This window comes from Rhinolophus sinicus, chromosome 7 (genome assembly GCF_057876585.1).
Source record: "Rhinolophus sinicus isolate RSI-liver-muscle chromosome 7, RSI-T2T, whole genome shotgun sequence".
Taxonomy (NCBI): Eukaryota; Metazoa; Chordata; class Mammalia; order Chiroptera; family Rhinolophidae; genus Rhinolophus; species Rhinolophus sinicus.
The window spans coordinates 45382298-45403730 of NC_142507.1; the positions used below are offsets into that span (position 1 = coordinate 45382298).

At 42.1% G+C, this 21433-nt stretch overlaps 1 long non-coding RNA gene across 1 annotated transcript in view; it reads left to right on the forward strand.

The window, feature by feature from the left end:
- The first annotated feature begins 12376 nt into the window (after window positions 1–12376).
- The window catches only part of LOC141568439 (uncharacterized), a 36804-nt gene continuing 27747 nt past the window's right edge, over window positions 12377–21433 (forward strand). The window contains exon 1 of the long non-coding RNA XR_012491553.2: window positions 12377–12477. This is a non-coding gene — a long non-coding RNA (uncharacterized LOC141568439). The remainder of the gene's footprint in view (window positions 12478–21433) is intronic.

The following is a 21433-nucleotide window of genomic DNA, read 5'->3' on the forward strand; positions in this document are numbered from 1 at the left end:
ACCTCTGACTTTCAGTAGAGCTGTCCCTCCTTTTATTTGGGGGAGGGGAGGAAAGGAGAAAGTTTCTGCTACTTTAAAAAAGTGGGGAGGAGGGGGGAGAATATTAGACCAATCCCAATTGAGGGACATTCTACAAAATACCTAATTAGCACTCCTGAAAATCTTCAAGGTTACCCCAAACAAGGGAAGTCTGAGAAATTGTCAGTCAAGAAGACAGTGAAGGAGACATGGCAACTGATATAATGGAGTATTCTGGATAGAATCCTGGAATAAAGAAAGGACAGGAGGTAAAAACAAAAGAAATCTGAATCAAGTGTGGACATGAGTTAATAATTCAATATTAGTTCATTAATTGTGACAAATATACTAACATAAGATGGGAACTCTATCTGCATGATTTTTCTAGAAATCTAAATCTACTCTAAAATTTAACTATTTACTAAAAATAAGGCGGGTGTGCTGCTGACTAATTGGTCTCTAAGATCATACCCAATGCTAAGATTCTGTGAACTGTTTGTGAAATTGGCCTGAGCTGAGGGCTGGCGTGAAAGGCAGATTTCCAGAAGTCTGAGTACGGAATCCAGGGGTGTGAGCAGCAGGGATGTGTGGAATATGATTTGAACTTGATCTTGGGGTCCTGCCCTTGCGTTTAACCAGATAGGAGGCTACTTTCAAGAACTGAGTCTGAGCATTATAGAACCAGAGACGTGACACACACTTTCATCTTTTTCTGTCTTTTTGTCATTGAACATCAACCAGCACCTCAAAAACAACTTTGTCCAAGACTGAGCTCAGCATCTTCCTGCCAGCCCCTCACCTCCGTACCGGCTCCTCTTCCCGTGTCCTCGTAAATGGCACTGCCTTTCCCCAATCGCCTGTGTGGCATCCAGCACGACATCCTAAATGCCTTCCTCTCTTGGCACCTCCCTCACTCAATCAGTCATAGCATCCTGAGTTTCCCCGCTCAGTATTGCTGGTGTCACACACCCTCTCCATCCTCACTACTGCTGTCTCAGCTCGGCCTCTGCCATTGCACTCTTGTGATAACAACCAGCGGTGTCAGGTTGCCAACCCTTCTAATCCAATCTTTTACAAAGAATTATGATGAAAGATTCCAGACAGATCAAAAGGTGCAGATACTAATGTCCTGAGCCCACCCCCAAGCATAAGAAACAAAATCATGCTGATAAGAGTAACCTCTTGTGTACCATGTATGGCTCGTTCCCCACCCTCCAGCTGCTACCTGTCCTGTTCTCATACATCTTGCTTTTGTCCTCAGAGTGGCCTACTTTGATTATCCAAGTGAAGACTGCAGTCGTCCATATCCCTCCCTCCAATACCTTGATCGCTTTTACTTTTGCTTGTTAAAAAAAATACTATTTTGTTACTTGATAACATGCTACAGAATTAATTTATTTATGACATCTGTTTTCGTTTGCTCGGGCTGCCATAACAAAATGCCACAGACTGGGTGGCTTAGGCAACAGAAGTCCATTTTCTCACAGTTCTGCAAGCTGAGACGTCGAAGATCAAGGTGTCCGCAGGTTTGCTTTTTCCTGAGACCTGGCTCCTTGGCTTGTAAATAGTGTGTTTCTCTGTGTCCTCACGTGGTCTTTCCTCTGCGCCCACACATCCCAGGTATCTCAGTGGGTCCCAATTTCCTCTTCTGATAAGGACCCCAGTCAGTTGGATCAGGGCCCACCCTAATGGCCTCATTTTAACTAATCACCCCTTTAAAGAACTTGCCACCAAATATAGTCCTATTCTAAAATACTTGGGGTTAAGGCCTCAACATGTGAATTTTGGAGAAACAGTTCAGCCCGTAACAATGTCTCTTGTTATTTTCTGACTTCCTTTACTACCACGTATGCCGAACGCTGTTTTCTTCATTGGTGAATCTTAAGCCCTGAGACCTGCTCTTCCACATAGTAAGCACTTGATAAATATTTGTTGGATTGAATTTTCACCTTGACTAGGACCTCCCAGACATTGCTAACTTGAAGCAACGATAGAAATTACCTTTATTGTCTTGCTGACTCCAGTGGAAGGGGTTTTAAAGTTGGCCATTAAATATGAGTGTTTGCTTCCGTATTTCGATAGGTGTACCTTTTATCAGATTAGGGAAGTTCTATTTCTAGTTTGCCAAGAATTTTTGTCATGAAAACATTTGCATTTTGTTGAGTGCTTTCTCTGCGTCAGCGGAGTGGGTTTTGCAGTTTTTGTCCTTTAATCTGTTAACATGGTGTTTCATAGAGCTAGAGATCCTTGTATTCCTGGGATAGCATTGCAGGGTTTCAATCAGGCGATTAACACGATCTGATTTATGTTTTGAAAAGCTCACTCTGGCTGCTACGTGGAGAATGCATTGTAGGGAGGCAGGAGTGAGAACAGGCTGATCAGCCAGGAGGCTATTTCGGTCATCTGGGCTGGAGATGATGGGAAAAGTGGAAATGGAGATAAGTGGGAGGATTAGGAATATATTTTTGAGATAAAATCAACAGAACTTGCTGATGGGTTAGATGTGGGGAGGAGGGAAAGGGGAGAATGGAGGATGACTATGTTTTGGTGCGAGCAAGTAGGTGGTCTGGATTTGCTTGCTGGAGACCATAGGGAGGCAGGAATCAAAGATTCACGGGCCTGTTAGACACCCCAGCAGAGATAATGAGCAGGCAGTTGCATGTGTGAGTGTGCAACTCAGGGGCAAGCCTAAGCTGAAGACATACCCTGTTTCCCCAAAAATAAGGCCTAGCCTGACAATCAGCTCTAATGCATCTTTTGGAGCAAAAATTAACATAAGACCCAGTCTGACATTATTATATTATTATATTATATTATATTATATTATATTATATTATATTATATTATATTATATTATATTTATTATATTATATTATAGACGAGGTCTTATATTATAGTAAAATAAGACTGGGTCTTATATTAATTTTTCCTCCAAAAGATGCATTAGAGCTGATTGTCCAGCTAGGTCTTATTTTCGGGGAAACACGGTAGATGGGGGAGGTATCAGCTTAGAGCTGGTATTCAAAGCCACAGCCATGGATGTAGTCACCAAGGGGGAGAGTGGCATAGAGAGGAGGGCCCAGGACCACGCTCAGGGCTTTCCAGCATTAGCCAGGCAGCGAGCCAAGGGCCAGCAAAGGAGACTGGACAACAGGAAGGCTGTGATGTGGGAGAACCCTGGAGAGGGGCGTGGTGAAGGCAGGAGTGGCCATCTGTGCCAATGCTATTGAGAGGTGAAGCAAGATGAGGGCAGGTAAGTGTCCGGAGGTCACCAATGGATTGTATTAAACAAACATTTCCAAATTGTATTATTCTGTTTGCTTAGTTATGTGAGAAGAAACACCAGGGACCATTTGTACATCATACTGAATAAATGGAACACATCCTCTATAAGATTTTCTGGGGGCAGGGAGGAGTGATTTTTCTAAATGCCACCTCCTCGAAAGAGCATCTCTAAATGTGCCTTTAGGTCAGTGATTCCCAGCATTTTTGTGGCTGTGACACACCACGTTCAGTTCCATGTAGCTTGACTCACAGAGTTATAAATGCAACAGTTTCTCCACACATTGAACTCATCTTATGCATAAAGCTCCCTAAAGGGCTGTGGAGTTCACAGAGAGGCAAAGTCTCACCTCTGCCCTGAAGGTCCATGTGAAAAAGTAAACTGAATTTAAATTGCCTCCATTGAGAGAGTTTCACGACACACCCTTTGAGATAACATTTATAAATAACATTGGGAATCCTTGCTGTCATGTCAAAACAATGGCTGGCACCGGTTTAAGGTATGCACACAGGTTACCAGAATCTGGGAAGACAGCTCTGCCTTAAGTGGGTGGCATTCAGGCTTCAAGTTTCTGCCTTTGGGATTTGAGTTTGGAGGAGAAAGTGGTGAGGGCCTCCTCTCGGCCATGCTCATTTAATTGTTCTGATTTCACAAGCCCTCCCTTTCTTAAACAGCCAAGATGATTCTCAGCAAAGGTAATTTTCTGCTTCTCTGGCTCAATTCAATTTATCTTTTTACAAGCAATTACAGTAGTCCCCCCTTATCCGTGGGGGATATGTTCTAAGACCCCCAGGGGATGCCTGAATCTGTAAATAGTACTGAACCCCATATACACTTTGTTTTTTCCTATACTACTTACATATACTTTATGGCTGCTCTTTGGCGTATCTGAATTGCCAGCATCACTACTCTTGCTGTCAGGCTTGTTGTAAGTAATAAGGGTTACTTGAACACAAGCACTGTCAACACTTCGACTGTCGGGTTGATAACCAAGATGGCGACTAAGTGACTAATGTGCGTGGACCGGGGGACGCGTATACAGGCACCTTGTTTTATTGTGCTTCGCAGATGTTGCGTTTTTTATAAATGGAAGGGAAAACCCTCCAAAAGCAAAATGACTGCTGCTCATTCATCGTGACGCTCACTTTTGTGTGGTGGCCTGAAAGCCAAACCGTGGCATCTCCAAGGCCTGCCTGTACAGCGTGGGTGAGTGGGCCAAGGAGTGATTCACGTCCTGGGTGGGATGCAGCGGGACAGCGTGAGATTTCATCGCACTACTCCGAATGGCATGCCATTGAAAACTTATGAATTGTGTATTTCTGGAATTTTCCATTTAATACTTTTGGGCCTTGGTTGACGGTGGGTAACTAAAACCACGGAAAACAAACCACAGACTACCATATTCCTCTTTAGAGTTCTTTTATGCCCGACTAATTGTGCCTTAGTTCAAGAGTTAAAGCTTCTCTATCCATTTAGGCAATGACAGTAATCTCTAATTAAAATACAGGCCAGACAAAAATGCACATTTTGGATAACACTGTCTCCTTAGCTTCCTAAGTATTTAAATTTCCACCAGTGGGGGAAAGTGGGGGATCCATTTTTATTTTAAGGCATTCTTGAGAAGGGTATATTTCCAATTAACTGAATATCAGAGGAATTGGAAACTAGCATGGCTAAAGGACTTAAATGGGCACGAAGAAAAATTTCCACTCCTCCTTTGAAACTAGTTGGTAGGCACATAAGTATCAGAAACACTATGGAGCTTGTATTTTTCCTTGTAAACCACACTACCTCTTTACTTCAACCCAGTAAGGCAATCTGGACTCCCCAACACGTGACCCAATTAGATCCTTTTACCCTGTGGACAGCTTTAGAGACGTTCCAGGTGTTATGGGGAAACAGCAGGCCCTGGTATGCTCTTTGTTTCCAGGAGAGAGACCCTTTGAAAGAGAATCATAAAATTTTAGAGCTCAAACAGTCTTAGAACACAGTCCCCCATAATTTTATAAACCAACAAATTCATTAATGGCAAATGCAGGATTTGAAAAGGTGATTTTTTTTTTTTTTTTGCTTTTTAAAAAAGATTTGTATTAAAAAATATACCTAGCATATAACATTATATCAGTATCAGGTGTACACCATAGTTGCTCAACATTTATAGACCTAAAGAAGTGACCACCGTAAGTCCAGCAACCATATTACACCGTACCAAACTATCACAATATTATTGACTATATTCCCTATGCTTTACTTTACATCCCCATGACTTACTTGTTGTATACCTGGAAAGTTGAACCTCTCATTTCCCTTCACCTTCCCCCCCTTTTTAATTTTTCAATGACAGTTAACATTCAATATTATTCTGTATTAATTTCAGGTGTACAGCATAGTGGTTAGACATTTATATAATTGACAAAGTGATCCCCCCGACTAGTCTGGTACCCACCTGGCACTATACATAGTTACTACCATATCATTGACTATATTCCCTATGCTTTACTTTACATCCCCATGACGGTTTTGTAACTACCAATTAGTACTTCTTAATCCCTTTACCTTTCTCACCCAGTCCCCAACCCCCTCCCATCTATCACATGATAAATCTTGTACCCATCTACAACATACACAGTTATTACAATATTATTGACTATATTCCCTGTGCTATACCCTACATCCCCATGACTACTTTGTAGCAACCAATTTGTACATCTTAATCTCTTCCTGTTTTTCACCCATCCCCTCCAACCCCCTTCTATCTGGCAATCATCAAAATGTCCTTTGTATCTATGGGTGTGTTTCTGTTTGTTTGTTTGTTTGTTCATTTTGTTTGAAAAGTTGATCATTTTATTCCCAGCCCATTGGTCTTTCTACCAGAGCAGTGGGTCTGCATTTCTTAGCTCATGGAAATCACCTGGGGGAGTTAAAGTCAAAAAACAAAAACACAGGAACTTCCCCAGAGATGGAGCTCTAATTGGTCTGGGCAGCAGTCTGGGCACTGGGATTTCTAAACACTCCTTTTCTTCATTCTGGGTAGTGGAGGGAAGGAAAAAGCAACATAATTGCAAGGATCATACTAAATATTTGCAAAGTATTTACTCCTAACCCATTGGACCTCACCTATCAGTGGGATAAATTCCTAGGTTAAAAGTGGCTTTTATTGAAATTCAACCCCGTACTTTCTTTTTGCTTTACAACATATACCAGTATTTTCTTCTTTAAGTAGAGGGCGCCTGGAACAGATTCCCACCTGGCTCCTGAGCTGGTGTATTCATTTGGTAAACAGAGAATGGTTTGCAGAAATTCAGAGGTTGTGGAAGCCAAAAGAATCATCTCATCTCCTAGGAACCAATTAGGATTCCTGAATGGCAAGACTCCCATTTAAAAGCAAAATCACAAGGCACTCCGAAGAGGCACACTTAGAATTACTCTGGAACTTTCCACTGAAGAAGTCAGGGAGGGAGGCTCCTGGCCAGTTTGGCATAAAGTTGGGCAGCAGTTTGATGCTAAAGCAAAGAGGAGAGGAGATGGGGTGACCACCAGAGCCCAATATCATGACGCAACCTGCGGCAGGCAGACACACAAACATGATGTATTGATTTTGGCAATGGTTTCCCATAATTTTTTTTATGTCAGAAGCCAGCCAAGTTGGAAAACCATTGGCCGCCTAGGTCTACAATTGAACTGACCGTTGGTGGGTCCAGTAGACTGCTGGCTCAATTCTGTTGCCTGGCATCTGTTTTGGGGGGTCTAGCTCTTGCTGAAAGCATGATAGAGCCATGAAACCTAAGCCCCCAGCTCACTAACCTTTCCCAACAAGCCAAGTAAACCATTCACCTGCCGAAGTTGAAAGTTTCCTCTGTTCAACTGAGTGGTGAGAAATAAAAAGAAACTCCCTCAACCTGCCCAACTGGTTCTGAGACTTGAAACTTGTCCAGCTCCTTTATATAATATATAACCTGGGATGTCAGTCCCAACTCCACTTTACTCTTGGTTCACAGGAGCACCCACACCCCACAACACACACCATCTCCCCAGATATATCGGCCTCTCCTTACCAAGTCCCAAAGATTTTAGGGTTGCACGTTTTTCTTCAGGATCCATAGGAAAGCAAATAATTTTAAAAGAAGCATTTTCTAGTAACAAAGCCTAGGGAAGAGTTGCCTACGTGAATGACAAGCATAGAAACAGCCAATTAAATGGTAAGTCCCTGTTGTCAGCAAGCTGAACCAGAAATGAGTGCGGGAGGAGGAAAAACAGCTGCAGCTCAATTAAACTCGGTACCTCAGGTGCCTCGGGAGGATTCTCACTCTGGTTTCTCTGAACAGATTTGCTTTCGTAGACATGTTAGGGGACTGCTGAACAGAAGCCCAGACTCTCGTGACTTCCTTCTTTATTGCTGTCGGTAACTGAACTGATAGATGCATATAAGCAAATGGAGAGGATGGAAGGGTCACAAGCCTCAGAAAACATGCTTTTCTTGGCATCTGGGTAGAAGGGATAGGGGACAGCTGGACCCTGCAACAAACCAGACTAAAGCAACTGTGCACAGCTCAACAGCGAGAGGAAAGGGAATTACAGAATTGGCACCCACTTCGGAAGTCTCTGGGAATCCAACTGATCTTTCAATTAATGAGTTTGGAGACTCCAGAATGCCTTGTTGTGACATGGGCTCTGAAGAGATGATGACATCAGGCAACCCTGGGTGATTCTGGTCAGACCCCTGCAATACTTCTCTTTGCCAGTTATTACCATGCTTGATCTTTGCCACATTTTTCCATATGGAGTGAATCTTCCAACTTCAGTTATGGATCAAAATATAGTCTTCATCTTAAATCAATAATGCCTATGGAGGATGTGTCCACTACCTAGGACTGTGCTGTGCTACAGCTGATCTGGTCCTGGAGTGTCTGCATCAGAATAACCTGAATTGCTTGTTTAAAACACCCCCAATCTAGAATCAAAATCTCCTCGTTTCCCTAAAATCGGCACCTTTTTTTAAAAAAATTAAAATAACTTAAATGAACCCTCATACACTGTCGGTGGGAATGCAGACTTGTGCAGCTGCTACAAAAGGCAGTGTGGAGGTTCCTCAAAAAATTAAGAATAGAATTACCATACGACCCAGCAATTCCTCTCCTGCATGTCTACCAAAAAATCTAAAAACATTTATCCATAAAGACATGTGTGCTCCAATGTTCATTGCAGCTTTGTTTACGGTGGCCAAGACATGGAAACAACCAACGTGTCCTTCGATAGATGACTGATAAAGAAGATGTGGTGTATATACACAATGGAATACTATGCTGCCATAAGAAAAGATGAAATACTGCCATCTGCAATAACATGGATGGATCTTGAGATTATTATGCTAAGTGAAATAAGTCAGACAGAAAAAGTAGAGAACCATATGAGTTCACTCATATGTGGGATATAAAACTGAAAGCAACAAATGAACATGGCAAAGAAACAAAAACTCACAGACACAGACAACAGTTTAGTGGTTACCAGAAGGTAAGGAGGGAGGGGGCACTAGAAGAGGGTGGTAAAGGGGGCCAAATATATGGCGATGGAAGGAGAACTAACTGTGTGGTGAGCACACAATGTGATACATAGATGATGCATTATAGAATTCTACGCTTGAAACCTATGTCATTTTACTAACTACTGTCACCCCAATAAACTTAATTTAAAAAAGAAAACAATTTAAATGATTTATCATGAATATGTTTAAACATATGCAACATTAGAGAGAATAGTGTAATAAACCCCACGTACCCACCATTCAGCTTTAATAATTACCCATATTCCATTATTCTTGTTTCAGTTCTACCCACGTATACCATTTTTTTGGAGGGAGTGGACTGGAATATATTAAAATGAATCTCAGATATCTTATCCTTTCACCCATCAGTTTCACCCAGTATGTTCATCTAACAGAAAAGGACTGTCTATTTCTTTTTTAACCATCATGCCATCATCACACTCAAATTAACTATAATTTCTTAATATTATCAAATTCCGTTAATATTATCAGCTTTCCATAGTAGTCTCAAAATTTCTTTTTGCATTCCACACATTGTGTGTGTTTGGTTGGCATGTCTTTACTTTTTTTAGATACAAGGAAACTGGCATATCCTATATTCCAGTGAGGCCTACGCACTAAATGTCAGGGCAATGAAGACTCCAGTTTTGTTCCACCGATTATAGCATATTCATATGAAGGGGTTGTCGGGACATGGGACATGACTGAGCATCGAATATATGGAACCATGAATAACTATAGTAAGTTGAATACCAGCTTTTAGAAGACACTGTATCTATACAAAAGACAAATGAGAAGGAAAACTGCAAGTAAATATATTCAGTGAGATTCATGGCCATTTTCTGTTCATCTGAGTTGTCATCTATGCTGCTTTTAGTTTTGGGTTTCCTGTAGAGCAGTAAAGCTGTTGAATTTTGCTCTGGAAATTGAACCAAGAGAGGCAGAATTTGTTTCCTTTTATTTCCCTCTGAGAAATGTTGCAGATGATCGTGTTCCACGAATAGTAGTTACTTCCACAGTAACAGTCACCGTTGTTGGGTTCTGTGTCGCACAGTGTGTGTGAAACCATCGGTGTCACCAAAAACAAACCTCACCGTAGGTCTCACGGTTGCCAACACATGAGTGTGCTGAGAGTCAGACTCCCCCAAACATCATGAAGCAACCTCTCTTAGAAGAGAATGTTGCTTTCATCAGGCCTTTCTTTCCTTCATCCACACACCTGACGAGCAGCTCGTGTCCAGAACTGCAGAATTCTTCTTAAAATACACAGCCAGTGCTGAATCTTCGCTGTCAAATGTCTCCTCCAAACGCACACTTTCTAAGGCTTCCTATGGACTTACTAAGATGAGACTGGCCCCTACTTGATCTATCTGTACCCTCCATCTTCCTCCCACACGTGCTGCATCTGTCATCATGTCCCTGTTGCAAAGACCACAGAGAAGCAGTGGAGTCAAGCGTGACTCCAACAGTTTTGACCTAAGCAAATGAAGGATGGCGTTGTCACTAACTTAGATGGAGAAGGATGCCTCAGAAGCAGGTTTCAGGGGGGAACGAATGAGGGTGGTCAGAGCAGGAGTTCAGTTTTGACCATTTTATTTTGAAACCTCTATTATGTATACATGTGGAGATGTCAAGTAAATAGTTGAATATGAGACTCTTGAGTTCCTGGAAGAGGTCGGGGCTGGAGATATGTGTGTGGTAGTTGTCAGCAGATAGACAGTATTTGAAGCCATGAAACCAGATGTCATGACCAAAGGAGTTAGGATAAATGGAAAAGAGAGAAGGAAAAGGAACTAAATTCTAAAAAATTTTTGAAAATGGAAGAGGTAGGGGAGATGAGAAGGAATAAGCAATTAGTATGTTTTTATTAGAATTCATTTGCTTCTCAGGTACTCTACATAATTTTTCCCCCAGATAATTATCTATTTATTTATAGTGACTGGAAAAATAATCGAGACCACTTTGAAAAAGATATGTTTTCTACGTTTCTCTTTTCCATCACTTCAGTGACACTCTAAGAAATACCTTAGTCACATGGATTAATACTTATAAGAAAGAAAAGTGTACAAAACTATTTTAATTTTTCTTTTTTGTTTTTTAAACATTCAACTTATTTAAAATAAAAAAACAACCATTTATCCATTTCTCCCATCCCCCACTAGTGTGTTCTTTGTATCTGTGAGCTTAATTTTTTTACGTGTATGTTTTTAAATTCCACATATAAGACAGATCATACAGTATTTCTCTTTCTGACTTATTTCACTTAGCATAATGCTCTCGAGGTCCAGCCATATTGTTTCAAATGGCAAGATTTCCTTTTTAATGGCTGAATAATATTCCTGTGTGTGTGTGTGTGTGTGTGTGTGTGTGTGTGTGTGTGTACAATTTACAATTTCATTATTCATTCATCCATCGATGGACAATTAGATTGTTTCCATATCTTAGCTATTGTAAATAATTCTGCTATGAATATAGGGGTGCATATATCTTTTCAAATTTGTGTTTTTATTTTCTTTCGATAAACATCCAGGAGTGGAATTGCTGGATCACATGGTAATTCCATTTTAAGTTCTTTGAGCTACAGCCATGCTGTTTTGTATAATGGCTGCACTAATTTACATTCCCACCAACAGTGCACAAAGGTCCCTTTTCTCCACATCCTTGTGGAGACTACAAATGGGACTACATCAAACTAAAAAGCTTCTGCACAAGAAAGGAAACCATCAACAACATGAAAAAGCAACCTACTGAAAGAGAGAAACTATTTGCAAATCATGTATATGATATGGGGTTGATACAAAAAACATATAAAGAACTCATACAACTCAACAGCAAAAAAAACACACACATACACACACAAAAACACACACCAAACAATCCAATTAAGACATGGGCAGAAGATCTAAATAGACATTTTTCCAAAGAAGACATATAGATGGACAACAGGTGCATGAAAAATGCTACATGACTATTATGGCAATGCACATCGAAAACTCAATGAGCTATCACCTCACACCTGTTAGAATAGCTACTATTAAAAAGACAAGAAATAACAAGTGTTGGTGAACATGTGGAGGAAAGGGAACCCTTGTGGACTGTTTGTGGGAACGTAAATTGGTGCAGCCACTATGGAAAACGTATATCAAACACCCATATAGTACTCAGCCATAATAACACTACAGGCTATCTAAGATTTCTTGTTGTGTAAGTTTGTCCTCAGGATACTGTATTTTAAAGTCACTTAAAATAATTCTTCTCTTTATGTTTATAGCATCAACTTAATATACAGCTAGATTTATTTGTTCCTGATTTTTTCAATCAACTTTTTACTTTAGAACACTTTTAGATTTACAGAAAAATTGTAAAGATAGTACAAAGAGTTCCTATATACCCCACATCCAGTTTCCTTTTACTGAGATCTTAAATTAATGTGGTGCTTTTGTCACAATGAATGAACCCATATTGACACAGTAGGAACATCCACACTTTATTCCAACTTCTTTAGTTTTCACTTAACGTCCTTTCTCTGTTCCAGGATCCCATTCCGGACACCAATTACTATAGACATCATCTATCCTGCAGCATCTCTTGGCTGTGACGGTTTCTCAGACTTCCCTTGCTTGTGATGACCTTGGTACGTTTGAAAAGTACTGGTCAGGTATTTCATAGCATGCCCCTCAATTGCGATTTGTCTGATATTTTTCTCACGTTGAGACGGGGATTATGTAATTTGGGACAAAAGACCACAGAGGTAAAGTGCCATTCTCATCACATCATATCAAAGGTACATTCTATTAACATGACTCACCACTGTTAATGGTGATGTTGATCACTTGGCTGAGGTGATGTTTGTCAGGTTTCTCCACAGTACAATTACCCTTTTTTCCCTCCCTTCCATATTGTATTCCCTGGAAGGAAGTCACTATGCACAGCCCACACTTAAGGAGTGGCGGGTTACGTTCTGTCTCCTTCAGGGTGGATATCTACGTGAACTATCTGGAATTCTTTTGCTGGGGTCATTGGCCTCTTCTCCCGATTGATTGATTCAGTCATTTTATATCAACATGGATGCACAGACGTTTATTTTATATCTTGAATTATAATTCATTCTACTTATTTGATTGCTCTAATTGGTTCAGTTTTGGACATTGGGAGCTTTTTAGTTGGCTTTTGTGTCCTTTTGACATGACCCCACAATTTTTTTTGAGCACTTCCTTTCTTTCTGGCACTACAAGATGCTCCAGGCTTATCCTGTATATTTTCGGCTCCTGTCCTAGAATTGAACATTTCTCTAAGGGGCCCTTGTTCCTTCTGTTGGAGAATGGTATTAGAAACCAAGATTTCAGTGTTTGGTGTGCCTGTGGTGATTGGGGTGTTATTGCTTCCAGGCCCTCTCAGCTGACAGACCAAGGAAATACATGCTAACTTGTATCTGTATACTGACCTGTATTTGCCTACATACCTGTAAATATTTCTGTGTGTAACCATTTGTATCCATATTGTCCAATGCAATTTAGCTAACATTAAGCTAAACATGACTTCATACTAATGCCTCCAACTCGAATTCACTGCCCCGTGGATCATTCTGGCCTCCTCCTCTCACTTATCTGTAACCTCCCATTCCAACAGGGAGAAATCTGGCTCCCATCTAGTCACTTAATTGTTAAATTCCACTATATATGTATACCTTTCTAGTTTGTTTCTAATGTTTTCTTTTGGTTTAATTTTGGTTTTGAATTTTGTAAACTCCTTGGTTCCCAGTCAAAACTATAAAGCAAGGGACATTCAGAGAGATCTGTCTTCATTCCCATTTCCTCCCCACTGACTTCTCCCCATCACAGATAATGACTTTTATTAGTTTTTTAGTTTACTCTTCTATTGTTTCCTTTTGAAAAAATAAGCAAATACGTAGTTGCATTCCTATCTTTCTTACACAAATGGTAGAACACTGTACACATTTTTCTTTGCTTTGTTCACTTAATGGACCATCCAAAGCCATCTGTAGCAATCCCTCCTCATTCCCACACAGTATTCTTTTATGGGGATGCGCCATGTCTATTCAACCAGGCTTCTATTGATTGGCACGGGTTTTTGGTTATTTTTTTTTTCAGTCTTTTGCATTTACGAATAGTACTGCAAAGAGTAGCTTTGAACATACAGCATTTCAGATTTTTGCCAGTGTATCGTTAGGATAGATTCCCAAAAGTGGAATTACTGGGTCAAAAGGAATGCACATGTAATATTGCTAGACACTGCCAAATTCCCTTCTGTGGGAGTTACATTGTTTTGCACTCCCACTAGCAATGTAGCAGAGATCCTCTTTCTCTACAGCCTTGTCGTGGGGATATGTTGTCACACTTTAAAAGTTTTGTCTGACAGGTGATAAATAGTAACTCAGTGAGGCTTTGCATGTCTGTTATTATAATGAGGTCCAGCATCTTTTCATACATTTAAATGTTGTTTACATTTCTTATTCTGTGGACTGTCTGTGGATAGCTTTCTGTACTAAAGTTGGAGAGCCACTGCGCTGGTGAACACAAGAACAGTTTGAAACACAGACTGGACTTATCCTGGAAGGAACTTACAGGGGCTTCCCCAAGGGACATGCCCCAAATGGCAATAGCGAAACAAATAGCACAGGTTCAAGTTTTAAAGTCCTTAATGTGGATTAAATGTTTTGGGAGTTCAGAGACTAGGGATAACTGTGAAATACTCAGGGAAGGCTTCCCAGAGGAGGAGGAGTTTGCGCTGGGATAGGAAAGATGTCTGGGGTGGCATAAGAAGAGGCGAGGAGGGCAGGGGGACATGCCGAACATGGGTTGAGAGCAGACTATATGCCTGGAGCTAGAGGATGCAGTATGCTTAACTGTTAGGATTGTGGGCTCTGGAGTCAGACCGTCTGGGTTCCAATCACAGCCTCACCATTTGTTAGCGATTTCTGATTCTTCATCTGTAAAATGGTGGTAAGAATAATTATATCTACCTCAAAAGTTGTTGGGAGGATTAAATGATGTAACTCTTAGCACAATTAATGTCCCCAAAAATATTATCTGTTATTACAAAGCAGAGAGGACCACCTGACTGGAGTCAAATGTTCCATTGGGTTGGGGGTCGGGGGAGGCTTGGTTGAAAAATATACGCAAGATCAGGTAATAGAGGACATCGAACTCTATGCTTAGGAGTTTAGATTTAATCTAAAAGGCAAGAAAGAGGCGTTGAAGGGAGTTTTTAAAGCATGAGAATGACAAAGCGAAAGCTTCTTTCTTCTGTGTGTAACCAGAATGTTGAAGGGGGAGAACTTCAAATGTAACCAGAGAAAAACTTGATTTTGAACTTACACTGTGTCTTAAAAATGGGGCAAGTTCTTCCCTTGTTCACCCTGAGTCTTTTTAAATCAGTTTTAATTCAATAATTAAATAATTAGCCTATTAATTATTGGTCCAATATGGAGAAGGAGGGGTGTAGTTTCTCTTTTGCTCACCTACTACTCTCACCTCTCCTCATCTTTCTAGCTAAGAGGGATTTCTGGCCTCTCTATGGTTGAAGGGGACAGGGGATGACAGCTAAAGGAAGCAGGGAAGTCCTTAATTGACTAGACTGTTTCCCCGAAAATAAGACCTAGTCGGACAGTCAGCTTTAATGCATCTTCTGGAGCAAAAATTAATATAAGGCCCGATATTATATTATATTATATTATATTATATTATATTATATTATATTATATTATATTATATTATATTATATTATATTATAGACCTGGTCTTACAGTAAAATAAGACCGGGTCTTATATTAATTTTGCTCCAAAAGATGCATTTGCTCCTAGCCGATTGTCTGGCTAGGTCTTATTTTCGGGGAAACACAGTAGTACTATCTTAATAGGGCTCCACTGTCTGGGGACCTATTTTTAAAGCTGACCCTCTCCTGGGCCTCTTTGTGGGTTCTTGGGAGGCTACCATGGGAAGGTTCAACAGCATTTCCTGTGACAGGTGATATGCTCTTCCCCAATGACACCCTCCTCCACCTGTTTCCTAGCAGCCCTCTCTACACAGACTTCCAGGTGGTTCTCTTGGGCAGGACTCAAAATGGCTCCAAGCCAGCCCTCATCCCCACACGTTCCATGTGCGTTCCATGAGAAATAGCCTCCCGTTCTTTGCCCCCACACACTCTGCATGGGCAGACTGCCCAATGCAGCCCCGTGATCCTCAGAACAAGTAGCCAGCCCGTCTTTACCTTTTAGGTTTTCCAGGCAGGAGTCAGACACCCGTCTGTGGTGTCCCCCTAACTCTGGTGTCAGACATCAAGCTTGCCCAATGATCCTTTCTCTTGGCCTGGGGTGAAAGGGGAAGCAGCCCTCCCTCCACCCTTGGAAGGAATGGGATTCACAGCCAGGTCACACATTGTCCTTTGCACAGATCTCTCAATCTCCATTCTCAACTCGTACATATTAAAGATAGGGGCTGGGGCGGCCGGATGACTCAGTTGGTTAGAGCGAGATTCCCACATGGGCCAGTGAGCTGCGCCCTCCACAACTAGATTAAAGGACAATAACTTGGAGCTGATGAGCCCTGGAGAAACACACTGTTCCCCAATATTCCCCAGTAACACTTATTTAAAAAAAAAAGATAGGGGCAAAAGGTTACGGATCTTCTTGGCTACTATCTTTGAAGTTTTTGCATGGTACGGTAGTATTTTTAAGAACTGTTGTCTCCTTGCCTTGGCAAAAACTGAGATAGAAGAATCCACTTTTTATCATCTATTCCATATATTTCCCCAGGGCAGTGCCTAGCCCTTAGTGATTGATAACTGGTGCATTAGGAAGATGGATCTAGCTGAAATTTGCATGATAGATTGAGATGAGGTAGAAGGAAGATTAGTTTGAATCTGCAGTGATCCAGAAAAAAGAAAGAACTTGAGTAAATTATGGATATTTCGCTCAGAGGAGACAAAACTTAGAAGGGCATAGTAGTTCTCCTCAACATAAATAAAGCAAAGGACTGTCATGTAGGAAAGACTTAATTCATTTTGTTAGAAGGAGAAGAATTAGGATGAACGAGTAGATTTTCAGGGGAACAAATTTGGATAAGTCTTTTCTAACATCAGCGGAATGATAGCCTGTCCCTGCAGTGAGTGTCTCATTATTAGGACTGTACAATTAGATAGTTGATTCTCTCCACCCACCAACCTATCCCACCCCAGACTTCCCCGTCTCAGGAAATGACATCACTGTCCACACATTGCTTGAGCCAAAACCTAAGAGTCATCCTTGAGTCCTCCCTTTCCTTTATCCCTGTATCCAATCCATCAACAAGTCCTATCATTTGTGCCTCCAAAATATTTTTAGCGTATATTTGCCCACTTGTCTCCACATACACTGCCCTCACCCAGTCTAGGTCACCACGGTCTGTCAGCGAGGCTCCTGCCACTGCCTCCTAATTACTCTCCCTCTCATAAGCCTCACAGTACATTCTCCACACAGTAAGCAGCCACAGTGTTCTTATAAAAAAGCAAAACAAATCACCTTCCTGCCTTGCTTAGAATCCTCCTCTGGTTTCACCTTGAACTTAGAATCACGCTCCAACTCCTCAGGCCAGCCTAAAAGGTCTCATACGGCCTGGCCACGCCTGCCTCTCCAAACTCATCTTTTTCTGGCCTTCCTCTTAGCTCACCACACTCACACCACACCAGCCTTTTTTGTGTTTCCCAAAGAGCCAGGTTCATTCCCAAGGGCCTTCACAACAGATGTCCCCTGCCTGGCGACCCCTGAAGCTTAGCATGATCGTCTCCCTCTGTTCGTCTGTGCCTGAATGAAAATGTCACCTTTTCAGAGATGACTTCCCTGACCATTCAATTTGGAGAAGAATTCCGTCCTCCCTTCTCTGCCATGACTTTCTGTATTACAGTGTGTTTTGTTTCCTGTCTACCAGTTATCACTATGTGAAATGACTTCATTTCTTTACTTATTTATAGTCTCTCTGCCTGACTACAATATACACTTTATGACAGCAGGCATTGAGCCTTCTTTGTCCAGCAGTATATTCCCCGTATATATAATAGGAACACAGTAAATATTTGTTAAATGAATGAATGATTGAAGCATCTTGGCCAGGGACATTAGAGAGGATTGCAGTCATAGGAGGAAGGGGAGGCTAGACCTCTGAGGTCACTTCCAAGTCTGTGTCCTAGGTGGATGTGTTGCTAGGAATGAGGAAGAAGGAAACATCTGTGGCTTGCTTGAAGGACAAAATTGACGAGACACAGTGTATGTGGAGCATAAGAACAGGGCACAGTAAAAATTAGCTCCATGCTTGGGAGCATGGGGGACTCAAGAATAGTAATACTGATAGATATTTGGAAACTGAAAAGGGATTTAAGAAAAATATGGGGCCGGCCCGGTTGCTCAGGTGGTTGGAGTGCTGCCATGCTGTGCTCCTAATGCCGAGGTCGCAGGTTCGATTCCCACATGGGCCAGTGAGCTGCGCCGGCTCTCCCTGGAGCTGGGCTGCTGTGAGCAGCCAGAGGTTGGCATGAGCTGCTGTGGGTTGCTGTGGGCTGCTGCAGGCTGCTGTGGGCTTCCATGGGCTGCTGTGTGCTGCTGTGGGCAACCATGTGCCGCTATGAGGGGCTGGTGGCCAGCATGAGTGGCCGGCAGCCGGCGAGAGCTCCCGTGAGCTTCAGCCAATGACGAGCGACCGACTGCCTCAGCCGGGGGAGCTCAAGGCTCATAACACCAGCATCGGCCAGGGAGCTGTGTCCTACACAACTAGACTGAGAAACAACGGCTTGAACCGGAGTGGGGGGGGGGTCGGCAGAACAAAGGGGAAAAAATATGGTAAAACACATAATCATTAAATTTTTACCACCTTAACCATTATAAAATTACAGTTCAGGGGATTAAGTACATTCACATTATTGTGCTATCATCACCACCATCTTTTCACTTTGCAAAGTGAAACTGTACCCATTAAACACCAACTCCCCATTTTTCCCTCTCCCATCCCCTGGCAATCACCATTCTACTTTCTCTGTCTGAATCAGACTATGTTAGATAGCTAATATAAGTGAAATCATATAGTATTTGTTCTTTTGTGACTGGCTTATTTCACTTAGCATAATGTCCTCAGTGTCCATCCATGGTGTAGCATTTGTCATAATTTTCTTCCTTTTTAAAGCCAAATAATATTCCATTGTATGTATATACCATATTTCGTTTATCCATTCGTCCATCAATGGGAAATAACTTGGGTTGCTTCCACCTCTTGGCTAATGTGAATAATGCTGCTGTGAGTGTACAAATATTTTTTCAAGTCCCTCCTTTTAATTCTTCTGGGTATTTACCCAGGAGTGGAATTGCTGGGCCATATGGTAATTTTACTTTTAATTGTTTTGAGAAACCTGAGAAGATATTTTTATAGGAAAAATTTTGAGCTTATTTTTAGACATGACGATTTTAGGTTGGAATTATGACAACAGAGTCTGGGAGAGAAGTTTGGGCCAAAGGTGTGGTTGAAAATCATATGCCAAGAGTTGGGAGGCCCTGCTAATTGGGATTGTTGACGATGGGAAAGTAGATAAGCTCCTAAGGAGGTGACTCGGCCAAAACGATGAGCCAAAGCTGAGTGTCAGTCAGTGCCCGTGACGAGGGACCAAGAGAAGGAGAAAGAGCTGCAGAGAAGATAAAGATTATAGTGATCAGAGAGGTGGGAAGAGAGTCACGGGAGATCAGGCTTCTGCAAATGAAGAACACGAGTTTTAAATGAGAGGTAGAGGCAAAATAAGGAAAAAGCTTTTACAGGTCACACACACGTGCACTCAAAGAACAGGGTGAAAATCATAGGTGATCTTAAAGGGAAATTTCAATAACATGACAGAATAAAATCATATGGCAAGAGATTAAGGAATGAATAGCTACAATATAGAAGAACAGATAAAGAAAGTTCCATGCATTTAAAGATATAGATAGAAGAAGAGATATAGGGAAAAGACTGGACCAGCTGCATCACAAGGCAGTTTATGGTTTACAAGATTGGAAACCTGTGCATTTTTAAGAAGAGTAGGAAGGAGACTGGGGTTCGGTGTGGGAGATCCTTCTGGAATGGTAAAAAATGTGGTCCATAACTTAGGTTACTTTCAGAAACAAGAAGGGTTTCCCACCAGAACCAGGACATTGCTGCTGCCCAAATCCCCTGTTCTTGTCCCAAAGCACCTTTCTCCTGTTCCTCGGAAAAATGTTCCAAACCTTCTCTCGTGTCCTGACATCCTCTTCCCCAGCTACCCCTCGTTCTTAGCACATGACTTTGCTTCTTACTTCACGATGGAGAATGAGGGCCTTAGACTCTTCCACTCAACTCACTCCTTCCTGCTCCCACACCGCCCCCCCCCCCCAGAGTCACCACGGTGTCTGTGGATGGGGGCTCTCCCTCCCATTTGGGCTCAAGCCACTCCTGCCTCTCCATTTCATGGCCCTGGCATTCACACCTCTGTCATCGTCTTCATTCAAGGCCACCCAACCCCTGTGACAACAGGGTGAAATATAAATGAGTTAATATATTAATAAACTAAAAATAAGGTAAATCTCACCATCTCCCCGCCAAAACCCCCAGCCTTTAAAAATATAAATCACACCGTATAAGTTTCCTACCTAAAATATTTCTGTAGCCTCCATCTAGACTGGAAGCTAGTCTCCTTATCATGACCTATAAAGCCCCACACACTCTGGCCCCAGCTGCACCACCGGGCTCCTGCCCACACCCACCTTCCCACACACTGGCAGCACTGCCGCCACACCAGCCTCCCTGCTGTTCCTCCAACTAGTCAGACTTGGTCCAGCCTGAGGGCCTTAGCCCTTGAAGTTTCCTCTGCTTGGTGCGCTGACACCCACATCTTCCCTCCTTTCAGGTCTCTGCTCAGATGTCCCCTCCTCAGAGAGGCAGGGCCCAGCTACATAATTTGCAGGGCTCAGTGCACCGTGAAAATGCAAGGCAGTGCCCCTTGTTCAAAGAGCAGGAAGAAAGGCTTGTCCCTTCCGTCTGTGGTCTTTCTTGACCTGTCATAGTATGTTTACTTTGCCATTTAATGTCACACTCCTTTGGGCACAATGCTGCCCCTGGGTTAACATTCACAGATGCTCTCACCCTATGCCCACCCCGACTCTCCCTGTGCTTGCTCCCTGGCTCCCACGGGGGAGCGGTGGCTGCATTTGCTTGGGGCCTGCGGGAGAGGGCAGCCAAGAACCCAACGGAGGTGGGATCACAGGAGAGCTGAGGCTTCCAGCCCGTAGCACATGCTCCATTGTCCCATCAGACTTCCCTTACAAATCACAACTCAGAAATGTAATTAAAAATTTTAAGATGGTGACAGCAGAGGATTAAACCCCTAGCACAGAGTCCCCATTTGAGTGTGGTGGCTTGTGCAACAGTGTGGTCACATATTCATGAAGCTGTCCCTACAGAGGGGACTTTCCTGACCACTATAACCTAATAGGTTCTCTCTATCCTTATTCTTATTTTTCTCCATTACCTGAGTCCACTTTATTTTCTTATAGCACTTGTAACTACCTTGGGTCATATTTGTATATCATCCATCTCTCCTA